General features: G+C 35.7%; 5 non-coding genes across 5 annotated transcripts; all 5 read right to left on the bottom strand.

Moving 5' to 3' along the window:
* Positions 1–8,071: 8,071 nt before the first annotated feature.
* TRNAD-GUC (transfer RNA aspartic acid (anticodon GUC)) lies at positions 8,072–8,143 on the bottom strand. Its single transcript has one exon. It is a non-coding gene; the product is annotated as a tRNA-Asp (tRNA).
* A 1,341-nt stretch (positions 8,144–9,484) lies between these two features.
* TRNAD-GUC (transfer RNA aspartic acid (anticodon GUC)) lies at positions 9,485–9,556 on the bottom strand. The gene has a single exon. It is a non-coding gene; the product is annotated as a tRNA-Asp (tRNA).
* A 1,342-nt stretch (positions 9,557–10,898) lies between these two features.
* Positions 10,899–10,970, bottom strand: TRNAD-GUC (transfer RNA aspartic acid (anticodon GUC)). The gene has a single exon. It is a non-coding gene; the product is annotated as a tRNA-Asp (tRNA).
* Positions 10,971–18,681: 7,711 nt separating this feature from the next.
* Positions 18,682–18,753, bottom strand: TRNAD-GUC (transfer RNA aspartic acid (anticodon GUC)). The gene has a single exon. It is a non-coding gene; the product is annotated as a tRNA-Asp (tRNA).
* Positions 18,754–20,095: 1,342 nt separating this feature from the next.
* TRNAD-GUC (transfer RNA aspartic acid (anticodon GUC)) lies at positions 20,096–20,167 on the bottom strand. Its single transcript has one exon. It is a non-coding gene; the product is annotated as a tRNA-Asp (tRNA).
* Positions 20,168–21,257: the final 1,090 nt, after the last annotated feature.

The raw sequence follows: 21,257 nt of genomic DNA, 5'->3' as shown, positions 1-21,257 counted from the left end.
TCATTCTACTTGTAAATTGTGCCAATCGAGTGGGACAGCAGCCTAGGATTCACCACTGCTTCATCTCATTTTCCAAGAGAATGCAGATGTCAAGTGTTTTTGATGGTACGCCTGTGCATATTGAAATATTCAGAGCATATTCTGAATTTCAGTTAACACATCAGTAAGCATTTTGTCCATCTGTGAATTCAACCTTTTTTCTCAATCGGAATAGGCAAGGATAATGACAGATATATTTTACAATGTTAGAAAGTGCATCATTTTATTTAATTGTGTGAATAAAAGGAATTGCCTCCCCGTCGGGGAATTGATCCCCGGTCTCCTGCGTGACAGGCGGGGATACTGACCACTATACTAACGAGGACTTATTGGCATCAGTTAAACAGTGCTCACCTCCTTGGGGTTAAGGCATACCCTCGATCAATTCACAGTATTGTAATAGGCAAATTTGCTGCTTTTGGTTAGGACAAGTAATCTTTTTTCCTAAATATTACAATACAGAAATTCCTAGCCAAAAACAATCAGTTTTATCAAGAAATTATTTCATTGAAATAAATATCTATCTATCGATCTGTCTATCTGGCTATCTTTCTAACTATCAATATATATATTTATATATATCTATATATATATATATATAATCAGCTCACTTTATCATTTGCAGCTTATAACTATTAGCCACCAGGGGTCACTACTAACCAAAAGCAGTCATTCTACTTGTAAATTGTGCCAATCGAGTGGAACAGCAGCCTAGGATTCACCACTGCTTCATCTCATTTTCCAAGAGAATGCAGATGTAAAGTGTTTTTGATGGTACGCCTGTGCATATTGAAATATTCAGAGCATATTCTGAATTTCAGTTAACACATCAGTAAGCATTTTGTCCATCTGTGAATTCAACCTTTTTTCTCAATCGGAATAGGCAAGGATAATGACAGATATATTTTACAATGTTAGAAAGTGCATCATTTTATTTAATTGTGTGAATAAAAGGAATTGCCTCCCCGTCGGGGAATTGATCCCCGGTCTCCTGCGTGACAGGCGGGGATACTGACCACTATACTAACGAGGACTTATTGGCATCAGTTAAACAGTGCTCACCTCCTTGGGGTTAAGGCATACCCTCGATCAATTCACAGTATTGTAATAGGCAGATTTGCTGCTTTTGGTTAGGACAAGTAATCTTTTTTCCTAAATATTACAATACAGAAATTCCTAGCCAAAAACAATCAGTTTTATCAAGAAATTATTTCATTGAAATAAATATCTATCTATCGATCTGTCTATCTGGCTATCTTTCTAACTATCAATATATATATTTATATATATCTATATATATATATATATAATCAGCTCACTTTATCATTTGCAGCTTATAACTATTAGCCACCAGGGGTCACTACTAACCAAAAGCAGTCATTCTACTTGTAAATTGTGCCAATCGAGTGGAACAGCAGCCTAGGATTCACCACTGCTTCATCTCATTTTCTAAGAGAATGCAGATGTAAAGTGTTTTTGATGGTACGCCTGTGCATATTGAAATATTCAGAGCATATTCTGAATTTCAGTTAACACATCAGTAAGCATTTTGTCCATCTGTGAATTCAACCTTTTTTCTCAATCGGAATAGGCAAGGATAATGACAGATATATTTTACAATGTTAGAAAGTGCATCATTTTATTTAATTGTGTGAATAAAAGGAATTGCCTCCCCGTCGGGGAATTGATCCCCGGTCTCCTGCGTGACAGGCGGGGATACTGACCACTATACTAACGAGGACTTATTGGCATCAGTTAAACAGTGCTCACCTCCTTGGGGTTAAGGCATACCCTCGATCAATTCACAGTATTGTAATAGGCAAATTTGCTGCTTTTGGTTAGGACAAGTAATCTTTTTTCCTAAATATTACAATACAGAAATTCCTAGCCAAAAACAATCAGTTTTATCAAGAAATTATTTCATTGAAATAAATATCTATCTATCGATCTGTCTATCTGGCTATCTTTCTAACTATCAATATATATATTTATATATATCTATATATATATATATATATAATCAGCTCACTTTATCATTTGCAGCTTATAACTATTAGCCACCAGGGGTCACTACTAACCAAAAGCAGTCATTCTACTTGTAAATTGTGCCAATCGAGTGGAACAGCAGCCTAGGATTCACCACTGCTTCATCTCATTTTCCAAGAGAATGCAGATGTAAAGTGTTTTTGATGGTACGCCTGTGCATATTGAAATATTCAGAGCATATTCTGAATTTCAGTTAACACATCAGTAAGCATTTTGTCCATCTGTGAATTCAACCTTTTTTCTCAATCGGAATAGGCAAGGATAATGACAGATATATTTTACAATGTTAGAAAGTGCATCATTTTATTTAATTGTGTGAATAAAAGGAATTGCCTCCCCGTCGGGGAATTGATCCCCGGTCTCCTGCGTGACAGGCGGGGATACTGACCACTATACTAACGAGGACTTATTGGCATCAGTTAAACAGTGCTCACCTCCTTGGGGTTAAGGCATACCCTCGATCAATTCACAGTATTGTAATAGGCAGATTTGCTGCTTTTGGTTAGGACAAGTAATCTTTTTTCCTAAATATTACAATACAGAAATTCCTAGCCAAAAACAATCAGTTTTATCAAGAAATTATTTCATTGAAATAAATATCTATCTATCGATCTGTCTATCTGGCTATCTTTCTAACTATCAATATATATATTTATATATATATATACATATATATAATCAGCTCACTTTATCATTTGCAGCTTATAACTATTAGCCACCAGGGGTCACTACTAACCAAAAGCAGTCATTCTACTTGTAAATTGTGCCAATCGAGTGGAACAGCAGCCTAGGATTCACCACTGCTTCATCTCATTTTCCAAGAGAATGCAGATGTAAAGTGTTTTTGATGGTACGCCTGTGCATATTGAAATATTCAGAGCATATTCTGAATTTCAGTTAACACATCAGTAAGCATTTTGTCCATCTGTGAATTCAACCTTTTTTCTCAATCGGAATAGGCAAGGATAATGACAGATATATTTTACAATGTTAGAAAGTGCATCATTTTATTTAATTGTGTGAATAAAAGGAATTGCCTCCCCGTCGGGGAATTGATCCCCGGTCTCCTGCGTGACAGGCGGGGATACTGACCACTATACTAACGAGGACTTATTGGCATCAGTTAAACAGTGCTCACCTCCTTGGGGTTAAGGCATACCCTCGATCAATTCACAGTATTGTAATAGGCAGATTTGCTGCTTTTGGTTAGGACAAGTAATCTTTTTTCCTAAATATTACAATACAGAAATTCTTAGCCAAAAACAATCAGTTTTATCAAGAAATTATTTCATTGAAATAAATATCTATCTATCGATCTGTCTATCTGGCTATCTTTCTAACTATCAATATATATATTTATATATATCTATATATATATATATATAATCAGCTCACTTTATCATTTGCAGCTTATAACTATTAGCCACCAGGGGTCACTACTAACCAAAAGCAGTCATTCTACTTGTAAATTGTGCCAATCGAGTGGGACAGCAGCCTAGGATTCACCACTGCTTCATCTCATTTTCCAAGAGAATGCAGATGTCAAGTGTTTTTGATGGTACGCCTGTGCATATTGAAATATTCAGAGCATATTCTGAATTTCAGTTAACACATCAGTAAGCATTTTGTCCATCTGTGAATTCAACCTTTTTTCTCAATCGGAATAGGCAAGGATAATGACAGATATATTTTACAATGTTAGAAAGTGCATCATTTTATTTAATTGTGTGAATAAAAGGAATTGCCTCCCCGTCGGGGAATTGATCCCCGGTCTCCTGCGTGACAGGCGGGGATACTGACCACTATACTAACGAGGACTTATTGGCATCAGTTAAACAGTGCTCACCTCCTTGGGGTTAAGGCATACCCTCGATCAATTCACAGTATTGTAATAGGCAGATTTGCTGCTTTTGGTTAGGACAAGTAATCTTTTTTCCTAAATATTACAATACAGAAATTCTTAGCCAAAAACAATCAGTTTTATCAAGAAATTATTTCATTGAAATAAATATCTATCTATCGATCTGTCTATCTGGCTATCTTTCTAACTATCAATATATATATTTATATATATCTATATATATATATATATAATCAGCTCACTTTATCATTTGCAGCTTATAACTATTAGCCACCAGGGGTCACTACTAACCAAAAGCAGTCATTCTACTTGTAAATTGTGCCAATCGAGTGGGACAGCAGCCTAGGATTCACCACTGCTTCATCTCATTTTCCAAGAGAATGCAGATGTCAAGTGTTTTTGATGGTACGCCTGTGCATATTGAAATATTCAGAGCATATTCTGAATTTCAGTTAACACATCAGTAAGCATTTTGTCCATCTGTGAATTCAACCTTTTTTCTCAATCGGAATAGGCAAGGATAATGACAGATATATTTTACAATGTTAGAAAGTGCATCATTTTATTTAATTGTGTGAATAAAAGGAATTGCCTCCCCGTCGGGGAATTGATCCCCGGTCTCCTGCGTGACAGGCGGGGATACTGACCACTATACTAACGAGGACTTATTGGCATCAGTTAAACAGTGCTCACCTCCTTGGGGTTAAGGCATACCCTCGATCAATTCACAGTATTGTAATAGGCAGATTTGCTGCTTTTGGTTAGGACAAGTAATCTTTTTTCCTAAATATTACAATACAGAAATTCTTAGCCAAAAACAATCAGTTTTATCAAGAAATTATTTCATTGAAATAAATATCTATCTATCGATCTGTCTATCTGGCTATCTTTCTAACTATCAATATATATATTTATATATATCTATATATATATATATATAATCAGCTCACTTTATCATTTGCAGCTTATAACTATTAGCCACCAGGGGTCACTACTAACCAAAAGCAGTCATTCTACTTGTAAATTGTGCCAATCGAGTGGGACAGCAGCCTAGGATTCACCACTGCTTCATCTCATTTTCCAAGAGAATGCAGATGTCAAGTGTTTTTGATGGTACGCCTGTGCATATTGAAATATTCAGAGCATATTCTGAATTTCAGTTAACACATCAGTAAGCATTTTGTCCATCTGTGAATTCAACCTTTTTTCTCAATCGGAATAGGCAAGGATAATGACAGATATATTTTACAATGTTAGAAAGTGCATCATTTTATTTAATTGTGTGAATAAAAGGAATTGCCTCCCCGTCGGGGAATTGATCCCCGGTCTCCTGCGTGACAGGCGGGGATACTGACCACTATACTAACGAGGACTTATTGGCATCAGTTAAACAGTGCTCACCTCCTTGGGGTTAAGGCATACCCTCGATCAATTCACAGTATTGTAATAGGCAGATTTGCTGCTTTTGGTTAGGACAAGTAATCTTTTTTCCTAAATATTACAATACAGAAATTCTTAGCCAAAAACAATCAGTTTTATCAAGAAATTATTTCATTGAAATAAATATCTATCTATCGATCTGTCTATCTGGCTATCTTTCTAACTATCAATATATATATTTATATATATCTATATATATATATATAATCAGCTCACTTTACCATTTGCAGCTTATAACTATTAGCCACCAGGGGTCACTACTAACCAAAAGCAGTCATTCTACTTGTAAATTGTGCCAATCGAGTGGAACAGCAGCCTAGGATTCACCACTGCTTCATCTCATTTTCCAAGAGAATGCAGATGTCAAGTGTTTTTGATGGTACGCCTGTGCATATTGAAATATTCAGAGCATATTCTGAATTTCAGTTAACACATCAGTAAGCATTTTGTCCATCTGTGAATTCAACCTTTTTTCTCAATCGGAATAGGCAAGGATAATGACAGATATATTTTACAATGTTAGAAAGTGCATCATTTTATTTAATTGTGTGAATAAAAGGAATTGCCTCCCCGTCGGGGAATTGATCCCCGGTCTCCTGCGTGACAGGCGGGGATACTGACCACTATACTAACGAGGACTTATTGGCATCAGTTAAACAGTGCTCACCTCCTTGGGGTTAAGGCATACCCTCGATCAATTCACAGTATTGTAATAGGCAGATTTGCTGCTTTTGGTTAGGACAAGTAATCTTTTTTCCTAAATATTACAATACAGAAATTCTTAGCCAAAAACAATCAGTTTTATCAAGAAATTATTTCATTGAAATAAATATCTATCTATCGATCTGTCTATCTGGCTATCTTTCTAACTATCAATATATATATTTATATATATCTATATATATATATATAATCAGCTCACTTTACCATTTGCAGCTTATAACTATTAGCCACCAGGGGTCACTACTAACCAAAAGCAGTCATTCTACTTGTAAATTGTGCCAATCGAGTGGAACAGCAGCCTAGGATTCACCACTGCTTCATCTCATTTTCCAAGAGAATGCAGATGTCAAGTGTTTTTGATGGTACGCCTGTGCATATTGAAATATTCAGAGCATATTCTGAATTTCAGTTAACACATCAGTAAGCATTTTGTCCATCTGTGAATTCAACCTTTTTTCTCAATCGGAATAGGCAAGGATAATGACAGATATATTTTACAATGTTAGAAAGTGCATCATTTTATTTAATTGTGTGAATAAAAGGAATTGCCTCCCCGTCGGGGAATTGATCCCCGGTCTCCTGCGTGACAGGCGGGGATACTGACCACTATACTAACGAGGACTTATTGGCATCAGTTAAACAGTGCTCACCTCCTTGGGGTTAAGGCATACCCTCGATCAATTCACAGTATTGTAATAGGCAGATTTGCTGCTTTTGGTTAGGACAAGTAATCTTTTTTCCTAAATATTACAATACAGAAATTCCTAGCCAAAAACAATCAGTTTTATCAAGAAATTATTTCATTGAAATAAATATCTATCTATTGATCTGTCTATCTGGCTATCTTTCTAACTATCAATATATATATTTATATATATCTATATATATATATATATAATCAGCTCACTTTATCATTTGCAGCTTATAACTATTAGCCACCAGGGGTCACTACTAACCAAAAGCAGTCATTCTACTTGTAAATTGTGCCAATCGAGTGGAACAGCAGCCTAGGATTCACCACTGCTTCATCTCATTTTCCAAGAGAATGCAGATGTAAAGTGTTTTTGATGGTACGCCTGTGCATATTGAAATATTCAGAGCATATTCTGAATTTCAGTTAACACATCAGTAAGCATTTTGTCCATCTGTGAATTCAACCTTTTTTCTCAATCGGAATAGGCAAGGATAATGACAGATATATTTTACAATGTTAGAAAGTGCATCATTTTATTTAATTGTGTGAATAAAAGGAATTGCCTCCCCGTCGGGGAATTGATCCCCGGTCTCCTGCGTGACAGGCGGGGATACTGACCACTATACTAACGAGGACTTATTGGCATCAGTTAAACAGTGCTCACCTCCTTGGGGTTAAGGCATACCCTCGATCAATTCACAGTATTGTAATAGGCAGATTTGCTGCTTTTGGTTAGGACAAGTAATCTTTTTTCCTAAATATTACAATACAGAAATTCTTAGCCAAAAACAATCAGTTTTATCAAGAAATTATTTCATTGAAATAAATATCTATCTATCGATCTGTCTATCTGGCTATCTTTCTAACTATCAATATATATATTTATATATATCTATATATATATATATAATCAGCTCACTTTACCATTTGCAGCTTATAACTATTAGCCACCAGGGGTCACTACTAACCAAAAGCAGTCATTCTACTTGTAAATTGTGCCAATCGAGTGGAACAGCAGCCTAGGATTCACCACTGCTTCATCTCATTTTCCAAGAGAATGCAGATGTAAAGTGTTTTTGATGGTACGCCTGTGCATATTGAAATATTCAGAGCATATTCTGAATTTCAGTTAACACATCAGTAAGCATTTTGGCCATCAGTGAATTCAACCATTTTTCTCAATCAGAATAGGCAAGGATAATGACAGATATATTTTACAATGTTAGAAAGTGCATCATTTTATTTAATTGCGTGAATAAAAGAATCGCCTCCCCGTCGGGGAATTGAACCCCGGTCTCCCGCGTGACAGGCGGGGATACTGACCACTATACTAACGAGGACTTATTGGCATCAGTTAAACAGTGCTCACCTCCTTGGGGTTAAGGCATACCCTCGATCAATTCACAGTATTGTAATAGGCAGATTTGCTGCTTTTGGTTAGGACAAGTAATCTTTTTTCCTAAATATTACAATACAGAAATTCCTAGCCAAAAACAATCAGTTTTATCAAGAAATTATTTCATTGAAATAAATATCTATCTATCGATCTGTCTATCTGGCTATCTTTCTAACTATCAATATATATATTTATATATATCTATATATATATATATATAATCAGCTCACTTTATCATTTGCAGCTTATAACTATTAGCCACCAGGGGTCACTACTAACCAAAAGCAGTCATTCTACTTGTAAATTGTGCCAATCGAGTGGAACAGCAGCCTAGGATTCACCACTGCTTCATCTCATTTTCCAAGAGAATGCAGATGTAAAGTGTTTTTGATGGTACGCCTGTGCATATTGAAATATTCAGAGCATATTCTGAATTTCAGTTAACACATCAGTAAGCATTTTGTCCATCTGTGAATTCAACCTTTTTTCTCAATCGGAATAGGCAAGGATAATGACAGATATATTTTACAATGTTAGAAAGTGCATCATTTTATTTAATTGTGTGAATAAAAGGAATTGCCTCCCCGTCGGGGAATTGATCCCCGGTCTCCTGCGTGACAGGCGGGGATACTGACCACTATACTAACGAGGACTTATTGGCATCAGTTAAACAGTGCTCACCTCCTTGGGGTTAAGGCATACCCTCGATCAATTCACAGTATTGTAATAGGCAGATTTGCTGCTTTTGGTTAGGACAAGTAATCTTTTTTCCTAAATATTACAATACAGAAATTCTTAGCCAAAAACAATCAGTTTTATCAAGAAATTATTTCATTGAAATAAATATCTATCTATCGATCTGTCTATCTGGCTATCTTTCTAACTATCAATATATATATTTATATATATCTATATATATATATATAATCAGCTCACTTTACCATTTGCAGCTTATAACTATTAGCCACCAGGGGTCACTACTAACCAAAAGCAGTCATTCTACTTGTAAATTGTGCCAATCGAGTGGAACAGCAGCCTAGGATTCACCACTGCTTCATCTCATTTTCCAAGAGAATGCAGATGTAAAGTGTTTTTGATGGTACGCCTGTGCATATTGAAATATTCAGAGCATATTCTGAATTTCAGTTAACACATCAGTAAGCATTTTGGCCATCAGTGAATTCAACCATTTTTCTCAATCAGAATAGGCAAGGATAATGACAGATATATTTTACAATGTTAGAAAGTGCATCATTTTATTTAATTGCGTGAATAAAAGAATCGCCTCCCCGTCGGGGAATTGAACCCCGGTCTCCCGCGTGACAGGCGGGGATACTGACCACTATACTAACGAGGACTTATTGGCATCAGTTAAACAGTGCTCACCTCCTTGGGGTTAAGGCATACCCTCGATCAATTCACAGTATTGTAATAGGCAGATTTGCTGCTTTTGGTTAGGACAAGTAATCTTTTTTCCTAAATATTACAATACAGAAATTCCTAGCCAAAAACAATCAGTTTTATCAAGAAATTATTTCATTGAAATAAATATCTATCTATCGATCTGTCTATCTGGCTATCTTTCTAACTATCAATATATATATTTATATATATCTATATATATATATATATAATCAGCTCACTTTATCATTTGCAGCTTATAACTATTAGCCACCAGGGGTCACTACTAACCAAAAGCAGTCATTCTACTTGTAAATTGTGCCAATCGAGTGGAACAGCAGCCTAGGATTCACCACTGCTTCATCTCATTTTCCAAGAGAATGCAGATGTAAAGTGTTTTTGATGGTACGCCTGTGCATATTGAAATATTCAGAGCATATTCTGAATTTCAGTTAACACATCAGTAAGCATTTTGTCCATCTGTGAATTCAACCTTTTTTCTCAATCGGAATAGGCAAGGATAATGACAGATATATTTTACAATGTTAGAAAGTGCATCATTTTATTTAATTGTGTGAATAAAAGGAATTGCCTCCCCGTCGGGGAATTGATCCCCGGTCTCCTGCGTGACAGGCGGGGATACTGACCACTATACTAACGAGGACTTATTGGCATCAGTTAAACAGTGCTCACCTCCTTGGGGTTAAGGCATACCCTCGATCAATTCACAGTATTGTAATAGGCAGATTTGCTGCTTTTGGTTAGGACAAGTAATCTTTTTTCCTAAATATTACAATACAGAAATTCTTAGCCAAAAACAATCAGTTTTATCAAGAAATTATTTCATTGAAATAAATATCTATCTATCGATCTGTCTATCTGGCTATCTTTCTAACTATCAATATATATATTTATATATATCTATATATATATATATAATCAGCTCACTTTACCATTTGCAGCTTATAACTATTAGCCACCAGGGGTCACTACTAACCAAAAGCAGTCATTCTACTTGTAAATTGTGCCAATCGAGTGGAACAGCAGCCTAGGATTCACCACTGCTTCATCTCATTTTCCAAGAGAATGCAGATGTAAAGTGTTTTTGATGGTACGCCTGTGCATATTGAAATATTCAGAGCATATTCTGAATTTCAGTTAACACATCAGTAAGCATTTTGTCCATCAGTGAATTCAACCTTTTTTCTCAATCGGAATAGGCAAGGATAATGACAGATATATTTTACAATGTTAGAAAGTGCATCATTTTATTTAATTGTGTGAATAAAAGGAATCGCCTCCCCGTCGGGGAATTGAACCCCGGTCTCCCGCGTGACAGGCGGGGATACTGACCACTATACTAACGAGGACTTATTGGCATCAGTTAAACAGTGCTCACCTCCTTGGGGTTAAGGCATACCCTCGATCAATTCACAGTATTGTAATAGGCAGATTTGCTGCTTTTGGTTAGGACAAGTAATCTTTTTTCCTAAATATTACAATACAGAAATTCCTAGCCAAAAACAATCAGTTTTATCAAGAAATTATTTCATTGAAATAAATATCTATCTATCGATCTGTCTATCTGGCTATCTTTCTAACTATCAATATATATATTTATATATATCTATATATATATATATATATAATCAGCTCACTTTATCATTTGCAGCTTATAACTATTAGCCACCAGGGGTCACTACTAACCAAAAGCAGTCATTCTACTTGTAAATTGTGCCAATCGAGTGGGACAGCAGCCTAGGATTCACCACTGCTTCATCTCATTTTCCAAGAGAATGCAGATGTCAAGTGTTTTTGATGGTACGCCTGTGCATATTGAAATATTCAGAGCATATTCTGAATTTCAGTTAACACATCAGTAAGCATTTTGTCCATCTGTGAATTCAACCTTTTTTCTCAATCGGAATAGGCAAGGATAATGACAGATATATTTTACAATGTTAGAAAGTGCATCATTTTATTTAATTGTGTGAATAAAAGGAATTGCCTCCCCGTCGGGGAATTGATCCCCGGTCTCCTGCGTGACAGGCGGGGATACTGACCACTATACTAACGAGGACTTATTGGCATCAGTTAAACAGTGCTCACCTCCTTGGGGTTAAGGCATACCCTCGATCAATTCACAGTATTGTAATAGGCAGATTTGCTGCTTTTGGTTAGGACAAGTAATCTTTTTTCCTAAATATTACAATACAGAAATTCTTAGCCAAAAACAATCAGTTTTATCAAGAAATTATTTCATTGAAATAAATATCTATCTATCGATCTGTCTATCTGGCTATCTTTCTAACTATCAATATATATATTTATATATATCTATATATATATATATATATAATCAGCTCACTTTATCATTTGCAGCTTATAACTATTAGCCACCAGGGGTCACTACTAACCAAAAGCAGTCATTCTACTTGTAAATTGTGCCAATCGAGTGGGACAGCAGCCTAGGATTCACCACTGCTTCATCTCATTTTCCAAGAGAATGCAGATGTCAAGTGTTTTTGATGGTACGCCTGTGCATATTGAAATATTCAGAGCATATTCTGAATTTCAGTTAACACATCAGTAAGCATTTTGTCCATCTGTGAATTCAACCTTTTTTCTCAATCGGAATAGGCAAGGATAATGACAGATATATTTTACAATGTTAGAAAGTGCATCATTTTATTTAATTGTGTGAATAAAAGGAATTGCCTCCCCGTCGGGGAATTGATCCCCGGTCTCCTGCGTGACAGGCGGGGATACTGACCACTATACTAACGAGGACTTATTGGCATCAGTTAAACAGTGCTCACCTCCTTGGGGTTAAGGCATACCCTCGATCAATTCACAGTATTGTAATAGGCAGATTTGCTGCTTTTGGTTAGGACAAGTAATCTTTTTTCCTAAATATTACAATACAGAAATTCCTAGCCAAAAACAATCAGTTTTATCAAGAAATTATTTCATTGAAATAAATATCTATCTATCGATCTGTCTATCTGGCTATCTTTCTAACTATCAATATATATATTTATATATATCTATATATATATATATATATAATCAGCTCACTTTATCATTTGCAGCTTATAACTATTAGCCACCAGGGGTCACTACTAACCAAAAGCAGTCATTCTACTTGTAAATTGTGCCAATCGAGTGGAACAGCAGCCTAGGATTCACCACTGCTTCATCTCATTTTCCAAGAGAATGCAGATGTAAAGTGTTTTTGATGGTACGCCTGTGCATATTGAAATATTCAGAGCATATTCTGAATTTCAGTTAACACATCAGTAAGCATTTTGTCCATCTGTGAATTCAACCTTTTTTCTCAATCGGAATAGGCAAGGATAATGACAGATATATTTTACAATGTTAGAAAGTGCATCATTTTATTTAATTGTGTGAATAAAAGGAATTGCCTCCCCGTCGGGGAATTGAGCCCCGGTCTCCTGCGTGACAGGCGGGGATACTGACCACTATACTAACGAGGACTTATTGGCATCAGTTAAACAGTGCTCACCTCCTTGGGGTTAAGGCATACCCTCGATCAATTCACAGTATTGTAATAGGCAGATTTGCTGCTTTTGGTTAGGACAAGTAATCTTTTTTCCTAAATATTACAATACAGAAATTCTTAGCCAAAAACAATCAGTTTTATCAATAAATTATTTCATTGAAATAAATATCTATCTATCGATCTGTCTATCTGGCTATCTTTCTAACTATCAATATATATATTTATATATATCTATATATATATATATAATCAGCTCACTTTACCATTTGCAGCTTATAACTATTAGCCACCAGGGGTCACTACTAACCAAAAGCAGTCATTCTACTTGTAAATTGTGCCAATCGAGTGGAACAGCAGCCTAGGATTCACCACTGCTTCATCTCATTTTCCAAGAGAATGCAGATGTCAAGTGTTTTTGATGGTACGCCTGTGCATATTGAAATATTCAGAGCATATTCTGAATTTCAGTTAACACATCAGTAAGCATTTTGTCCATCTGTGAATTCAACCTTTTTTCTCAATCGGAATAGGCAAGGATAATGACAGATATATTTTACAATGTTAGAAAGTGCATCATTTTATTTAATTGTGTGAATAAAAGGAATTGCCTCCCCGTCGGGGAATTGATCCCCGGTCTCCTGCGTGACAGGCGGGGATACTGACCACTATACTAACGAGGACTTATTGGCATCAGTTAAACAGTGCTCACCTCCTTGGGGTTAAGGCATACCCTCGATCAATTCACAGTATTGTAATAGGCAGATTTGCTGCTTTTGGTTAGGACAAGTAATCTTTTTTCCTAAATATTACAATACAGAAATTCTTAGCCAAAAACAATCAGTTTTATCAAGAAATTATTTCATTGAAATAAATATCTATCTATCGATCTGTCTATCTGGCTATCTTTCTAACTATCAATATATATATTTATATATATCTATATATATATATATATAATCAGCTCACTTTATCATTTGCAGCTTATAACTATTAGCCACCAGGGGTCACTACTAACCAAAAGCAGTCATTCTACTTGTAAATTGTGCCAATCGAGTGGGACAGCAGCCTAGGATTCACCACTGCTTCATCTCATTTTCCAAGAGAATGCAGATGTCAAGTGTTTTTGATGGTACGCCTGTGCATATTGAAATATTCAGAGCATATTCTGAATTTCAGTTAACACATCAGTAAGCATTTTGTCCATCTGTGAATTCAACCTTTTTTCTCAATCGGAATAGGCAAGGATAATGACAGATATATTTTACAATGTTAGAAAGTGCATCATTTTATTTAATTGTGTGAATAAAAGGAATTGCCTCCCCGTCGGGGAATTGATCCCCGGTCTCCTGCGTGACAGGCGGGGATACTGACCACTATACTAACGAGGACTTATTGGCATCAGTTAAACAGTGCTCACCTCCTTGGGGTTAAGGCATACCCTCGATCAATTCACAGTATTGTAATAGGCAGATTTGCTGCTTTTGGTTAGGACAAGTAATCTTTTTTCCTAAATATTACAATACAGAAATTCCTAGCCAAAAACAATCAGTTTTATCAAGAAATTATTTCATTGAAATAAATATCTATCTATCGATCTGTCTATCTGGCTATCTTTCTAACTATCAATATATATATTTATATATATCTATATATATATATATATAATCAGCTCACTTTATCATTTGCAGCTTATAACTATTAGCCACCAGGGGTCACTACTAACCAAAAGCAGTCATTCTACTTGTAAATTGTGCCAATCGAGTGGGACAGCAGCCTAGGATTCACCACTGCTTCATCTCATTTTCCAAGAGAATGCAGATGTCAAGTGTTTTTGATGGTACGCCTGTGCATATTGAAATATTCAGAGCATATTCTGAATTTCAGTTAACACATCAGTAAGCATTTTGTCCATCTGTGAATTCAACCTTTTTTCTCAATCGGAATAGGCAAGGATAATGACAGATATATTTTACAATGTTAGAAAGTGCATCATTTTATTTAATTGTGTGAATAAAAGGAATTGCCTCCCCGTCGGGGAATTGATCCCCGGTCTCCTGCGTGACAGGCGGGGATACTGACCACTATACTAACGAGGACTTATTGGCATCAGTTAAACAGTGCTCACCTCCTTGGGGTTAAGGCATACCCTCGATCAATTCACAGTATTGTAATAGGCAGATTTGCTGCTTTTGGTTAGGACAAGTAATCTTTTTTCCTAAATATTACAATACAGAAATTCTTAGCCAAAAACAATCAGTTTTATCAAGAAATTATTTCATTGAAATAAATATCTATCTATCGATCTGTCTATCTGGCTATCTTTCTAACTATCAATATATATATTTATATATATCTATATATATATATATATAATCAGCTCACTTTATCATTTGCAGCTTATAACTATTAGCCACCAGGGGTCACTACTAACCAAAAGCAGTCATTCTACTTGTAAATTGTGCCAATCGAGTGGGACAGCAGCCTAGGATTCACCACTGCTTCATCTCATTTTCCAAGAGAATGCAGATGTCAAGTGTTTTTGATGGTACGCCTGTGCATATTGAAATATTCAGAGCATATTCTGAATTTCAGTTAACACATCAGTAAGCATTTTGTCCATCTGTGAATTCAACCTTTTTTCTCAATCGGAATAGGCAAGGATAATGACAGATATATTTTACAATGTTAGAAAGTGCATCATTTTATTTAATTGTGTGAATAAAAGGAATTGCCTCCCCGTCGGGGAATTGATCCCCGGTCTCCTGCGTGACAGGCGGGGATACTGACCACTATACTAACGAGGACTTATCGGCATCAGTTAAACAGTGCTCACCTCCTTGGGGTTAAGGCATACCCTCGATCAATTCACAGTATTGTAATAGGCAGATTTGCTGCTTTTGGTTAGGACAAGTAATCTTTTTTCCTAAATATTACAATACAGAAATTCTTAGCCAAAAACAATCAGTTTTATCAAGAAATTATTTCATTGAAATAAATATCTATCTATCGATCTGTCTATCTGGCTATCTTTCTAACTATCAATATATATATTTATATATATCTATATATATATATATAATCAGCTCACTTTACCATTTGCAGCTTATAACTATTAGCCACCAGGGGTCACTACTAACCAAAAGCAGTCATTCTACTTGTAAATTGTGCCAATCGAGTGGAACAGCAGCCTAGGATTCACCACTGCTTCATCTCATTTTCCAAGAGAATGCAGATGTCAAGTGTTTTTGATGGTACGCCTGTGCATATTGAAATATTCAGAGCATATTCTGAATTTCAGTTAACACATCAGTAAGCATTTTGTCCATCTGTGAATTCAACCTTTTTTCTCAATCGGAATAGGCAAGGATAATGACAGATATATTTTACAATGTTAGAAAGTGCATCATTTTATTTAATTGTGTGAATAAAAGGAATTGCCTCCCCGTCGGGGAATTGATCCCCGGTCTCCTGCGTGACAGGCGGGGATACTGACCACTATACTAACGAGGACTTATTGGCATCAGTTAAACAGTGCTCACCTCCTTGGGGTTAAGGCATACCCTCGATCAATTCACAGTATTGTAATAGGCAGATTTGCTGCTTTTGGTTAGGACAAGTAATCTTTTTTCCTAAATATTACAATACAGAAATTCTTAGCCAAAAACAATCAGTTTTATCAAGAAATTATTTCATTGAAATAAATATCTATCTATCGATCTGTCTATCTGGCTATCTTTCTAACTATCAATATATATATTTATATATATCTATATATATATATATAATCAGCTCACTTTACCATTTGCAGCTTATAACTATTAGCCACCAGGGGTCACTACTAACCAAAAGCAGTCATTCTACTTGTAAATTGTGCCAATCGAGTGGAACAGCAGCCTAGGATTCACCACTGCTTCATCTCATTTTCCAAGAGAATGCAGATGTCAAGTGTTTTTGATGGTACGCCTGTGCATATTGAAATATTCAGAGCATATTCTGAATTTCAGTTAACACATCAGTAAGCATTTTGTCCATCTGTGAATTCAACCTTTTTTCTCAATCGGAATAGGCAAGGATAATGACAGATATATTTTACAATGTTAGAAAGTGCATCATTTTATTTAATTGTGTGAATAAAAGGAATTGCCTCCCCGTCGGGGAATTGATCCCCGGTCTCCTGCGTGACAGGCGGGGATACTGACCACTATACTAACGAGGACTTATTGGCATCAGTTAAACAGTGCTCACCTCCTTGGGGTTAAGGCATACCCTCGATCAATTCACAGTATTGTAATAGGCAGATTTGCTGCTTTTGGTTAGGACAAGTAATCTTTTTTCCTAAATATTACAATACAGAAATTCTTAGCCAAAAACAATCAGTTTTATCAAGAAATTATTTCATTGAAATAAATATCTATCTATCGATCTGTCTATCTGGCTATCTTTCTAACTATCAATATATATATTTATATATATCTATATATATATATATAATCAGCTCACTTTACCATTTGCAGCTTATAACTATTAGCCACCAGGGGTCACTACTAACCAAAAGCAGTCATTCTACTTGTAAATTGTGCCAATCGAGTGGAACAGCAGCCTAGGATTCACCACTGCTTCATCTCATTTTCCAAGAGAATGCAGATGTAAAGTGTTTTTGATGGTACGCCTGTGCATATTGAAATATTCAGAGCATATTCTGAATTTCAGTTAACACATCAGTAAGCATTTTGTCCATCTGTGAATTCAACCTTTTTTCTCAATCGGAATAGGCAAGGATAATGACAGATATATTTTACAATGTTAGAAAGTGCATCATTTTATTTAATTGTGTGAATAAAAGGAATTGCCTCCCCGTCGGGGAATTGATCCCCGGTCTCCGGCGTGACAGGCGGGGATACTGACCACTATACTAACGAGGACTTATTGGCATCAGTTAAACAGTGCTCACCTCCTTGGGGTTAAGGCATACCCTCGATCAATTCACAGTATTGTAATAGGCAGATTTGCTGCTTTTGGTTAGGACAAGTAATCTTTTTTCCTAAATATTACAATACAGAAATTCTTAGCCAAAAACAATCAGTTTTATCAAGAAATTATTTCATTGAAATAAATATCTATCTATCGATCTGTCTATCTGGCTATCTTTCTAACTATCAATATATATATTTATATATATCTATATATATATATATAATCAGCTCACTTTACCATTTGCAGCTTATAACTATTAGCCACCAGGGGTCACTACTAACCAAAAGCAGTCATTCTACTTGTAAATTGTGCCAATCGAGTGGAACAGCAGCCTAGGATTCACCACTGCTTCATCTCATTTTCCAAGAGAATGCAGATGTAAAGTGTTTTTGATGGTACGCCTGTGCATATTGAAATATTCAGAGCATATTCTGAATTTCAGTCAACACATCAGTAAGCATTTTGGCCATCAGTGAATTCAACCATTTTTCTCAATCAGAATAGGCAAGGATAATGACAGATATATTTTACAATGTTAGAAAGTGCATCATTTTATTTAATTGCGTGAATAAAAGAATCGCCTCCCCGTCGGGGAATTGAACCCCGGTCCCCCGCGTGACAGGCAGGGATACTGACCACTATACTAACGAGGACTTATTGGCATCAGTTAAACAGTGCTCACCTCCTTGGGGTTAAGGCATACCCTCGATCAATTCACAGTATTGTAATAGGCAGATTTGCTGCTTTTGGTTAGGACAAGTAATCTTTTTTCCTAAATATTACAATACAGAAATTCCTAGCCAAAAACAATCAGTTTTATCAAGAAATTATTTCATTGAAATAAATATCTATCTATCGATCTGTCTATCTGGCTATCTTTCTAACTATCAATATATATATTTATATATATCTATATATATATATATATAATCAGCTCACTTTATCATTTGCAGCTTATAACTATTAGCCACCAGGGGTCACTACTAACCAAAAGCAGTCATTCTACTTGTAAATTGTGCCAATCGAGTGGAACAGCAGCCTAGGATTCACCACTGATTCATCTCATTTTCCAAGAGAATGCAGATGTAAAGTGTTTTTGATGGTACGCCTGTGCATATTGAAATATTCAGAGCATATTCTGAATTTCAGTTAACACATCAGTAAGCATTTTGTCCATCTGTGAATTCAACCTTTTTTCTCAATCGGAATAGGCAAGGATAATGACAGATATATTTTACAATGTTAGAAAGTGCATCATTTTATTTAATTGTGTGAATAAAAGGAATTGCCTCCCCGTCGGGGAATTGATCCCCGGTCTCCTGCGTGACAGGCGGGGATACTGACCACTATACTAACGAGGACTTATTGGCATCAGTTAAACAGTGCTCACCTCCTTGGGGTTAAGGCATACCCTCGATCAATTCACAGTATTGTAATAGGCAGATTTGCTGCTTTTGGTTAGGACAAGTAATCTTTTTTCCTAAATATTACAATACAGAAATTCTTAGCCAAAAACAATCAGTTTTATCAAGAAATTATTTCATTGAAATAAATATCTATCTATCGATCTGTCTATCTGGCTATCTTTCTAACTATCAATATATATATTTATATATATCTATATATATATATATAATCAGCTCACTTTACCATTTGCAGCTTATAACTATTAGCCACCAGGGGTCACTACTAACCAAAAGCAGTCATTCTACTTGTAAATTGTGCCAATCGAGTGGAACAGCAGCCTAGGATTCACCACTGCTTCATCTCATTTTCCAAGAGAATGCAGATGTAAAGTGTTTTTGATGGTACGCCTGTGCATATTGAAATATTCAGAGCATATTCTGAATTTCAGTTAACACATCAGTAAGCATTTTGTCCATCAGTGAATTCAACCTTTTTTCTCAATCGGAATAAGCAAGGATAATGACAGATATATTTTACAATGTTAGAAAGTGCATCATTTTATTTAATTGTGTGAATAAAAGGAATCGCCTCCCCGTCGGGGAATTGAACCCCGGTCTCCCGCGTGACAGGCGGGGATACTGACCACTATACTAACGAGGACTTATTGGCATCAGTTAAACAGTGCTCACCTCCTTGGGGTTAAGGCATACCCTCGATCAATTCACAGTATTGTAATAGGCAGATTTGCTGCTTTTGGTTAGGACAAGTAATCTTTTTTCCTAAATATTACAATACAGAAATTCCTAGCCAAAAACAATCAGTTTTATCAAGAAATTATTTCATTGAAATAAATATCTATCTATCGATCTGTCTATCTGGCTATCTTTCTAACTATCAATATATATATTTATATATATCTATATATATATATATATATATAATCAGCTCACTTTATCATTTGCAGCTTATAACTATTAGCCACCAGGGGTCACTACTAACCAAAAGCAGTCATTCTACTTGTAAATTGTGCCAATCGAGTGGGACAGCAGCCTAGGATTCACCACTGCTTCATCTCATTTTCCAAGAGAATGCAGATGTCAAGTGTTTTTGATGGTACGCCTGTGCATATTGAAATATTCAGAGCATATTCTGAATTTCAGTTAACACATCAGTAAGCATTTTGTCCATCTGTGAATTCAACCTTTTTTCTCAATCGGAATAGGCAAGGATAATGACAGATATATTTTACAATGTTAGAAAGTGCATCATTTTATTTAATTGTGTGAATAAAAGGAATTGCCTCCCCGTCGGGGAATTGATCCCCGGTCTCCTGCGTGACAGGCGGGGATACTGACCACTATACTAACGAGGACTTATTGGCATCAGTTAAACAGTGCTCACCTCCTTGGGGTTAAGGCATACCCTCGATCAATTCACAGTATTGTAATAGGCAGATTTGCTGCTTTTGGTTAGGACAAGTAATCTTTTTTCCTAAATATTACAATACAGAAATTCTTAGCCAAAAACAATCAGTTTTATCAAGAAATTATTTCATTGAAATAAATATCTATCTATCGATCTGTCTATCTGGCTATCTTTCTAACTATCAATATATATATTTATATATATCTATATATATATATATATATAATCAGCTCACTTTATCATTTGCAGCTTATAACTATTAGCCACCAGGGGTCACTACTAACCAAAAGCAGTCATTCTACTTGTAAATTGTGCCAATCGAGTG

Source organism: Lissotriton helveticus, chromosome 1_2 (genome assembly GCF_964261635.1).
Source record: "Lissotriton helveticus chromosome 1_2, aLisHel1.1, whole genome shotgun sequence".
Classification (NCBI taxonomy): Eukaryota; Metazoa; Chordata; class Amphibia; order Caudata; family Salamandridae; genus Lissotriton; species Lissotriton helveticus.
The sequence above is the reverse complement of the archived record's forward strand: the minus strand, read 5'-3'. Positions and strand labels throughout refer to the sequence as shown.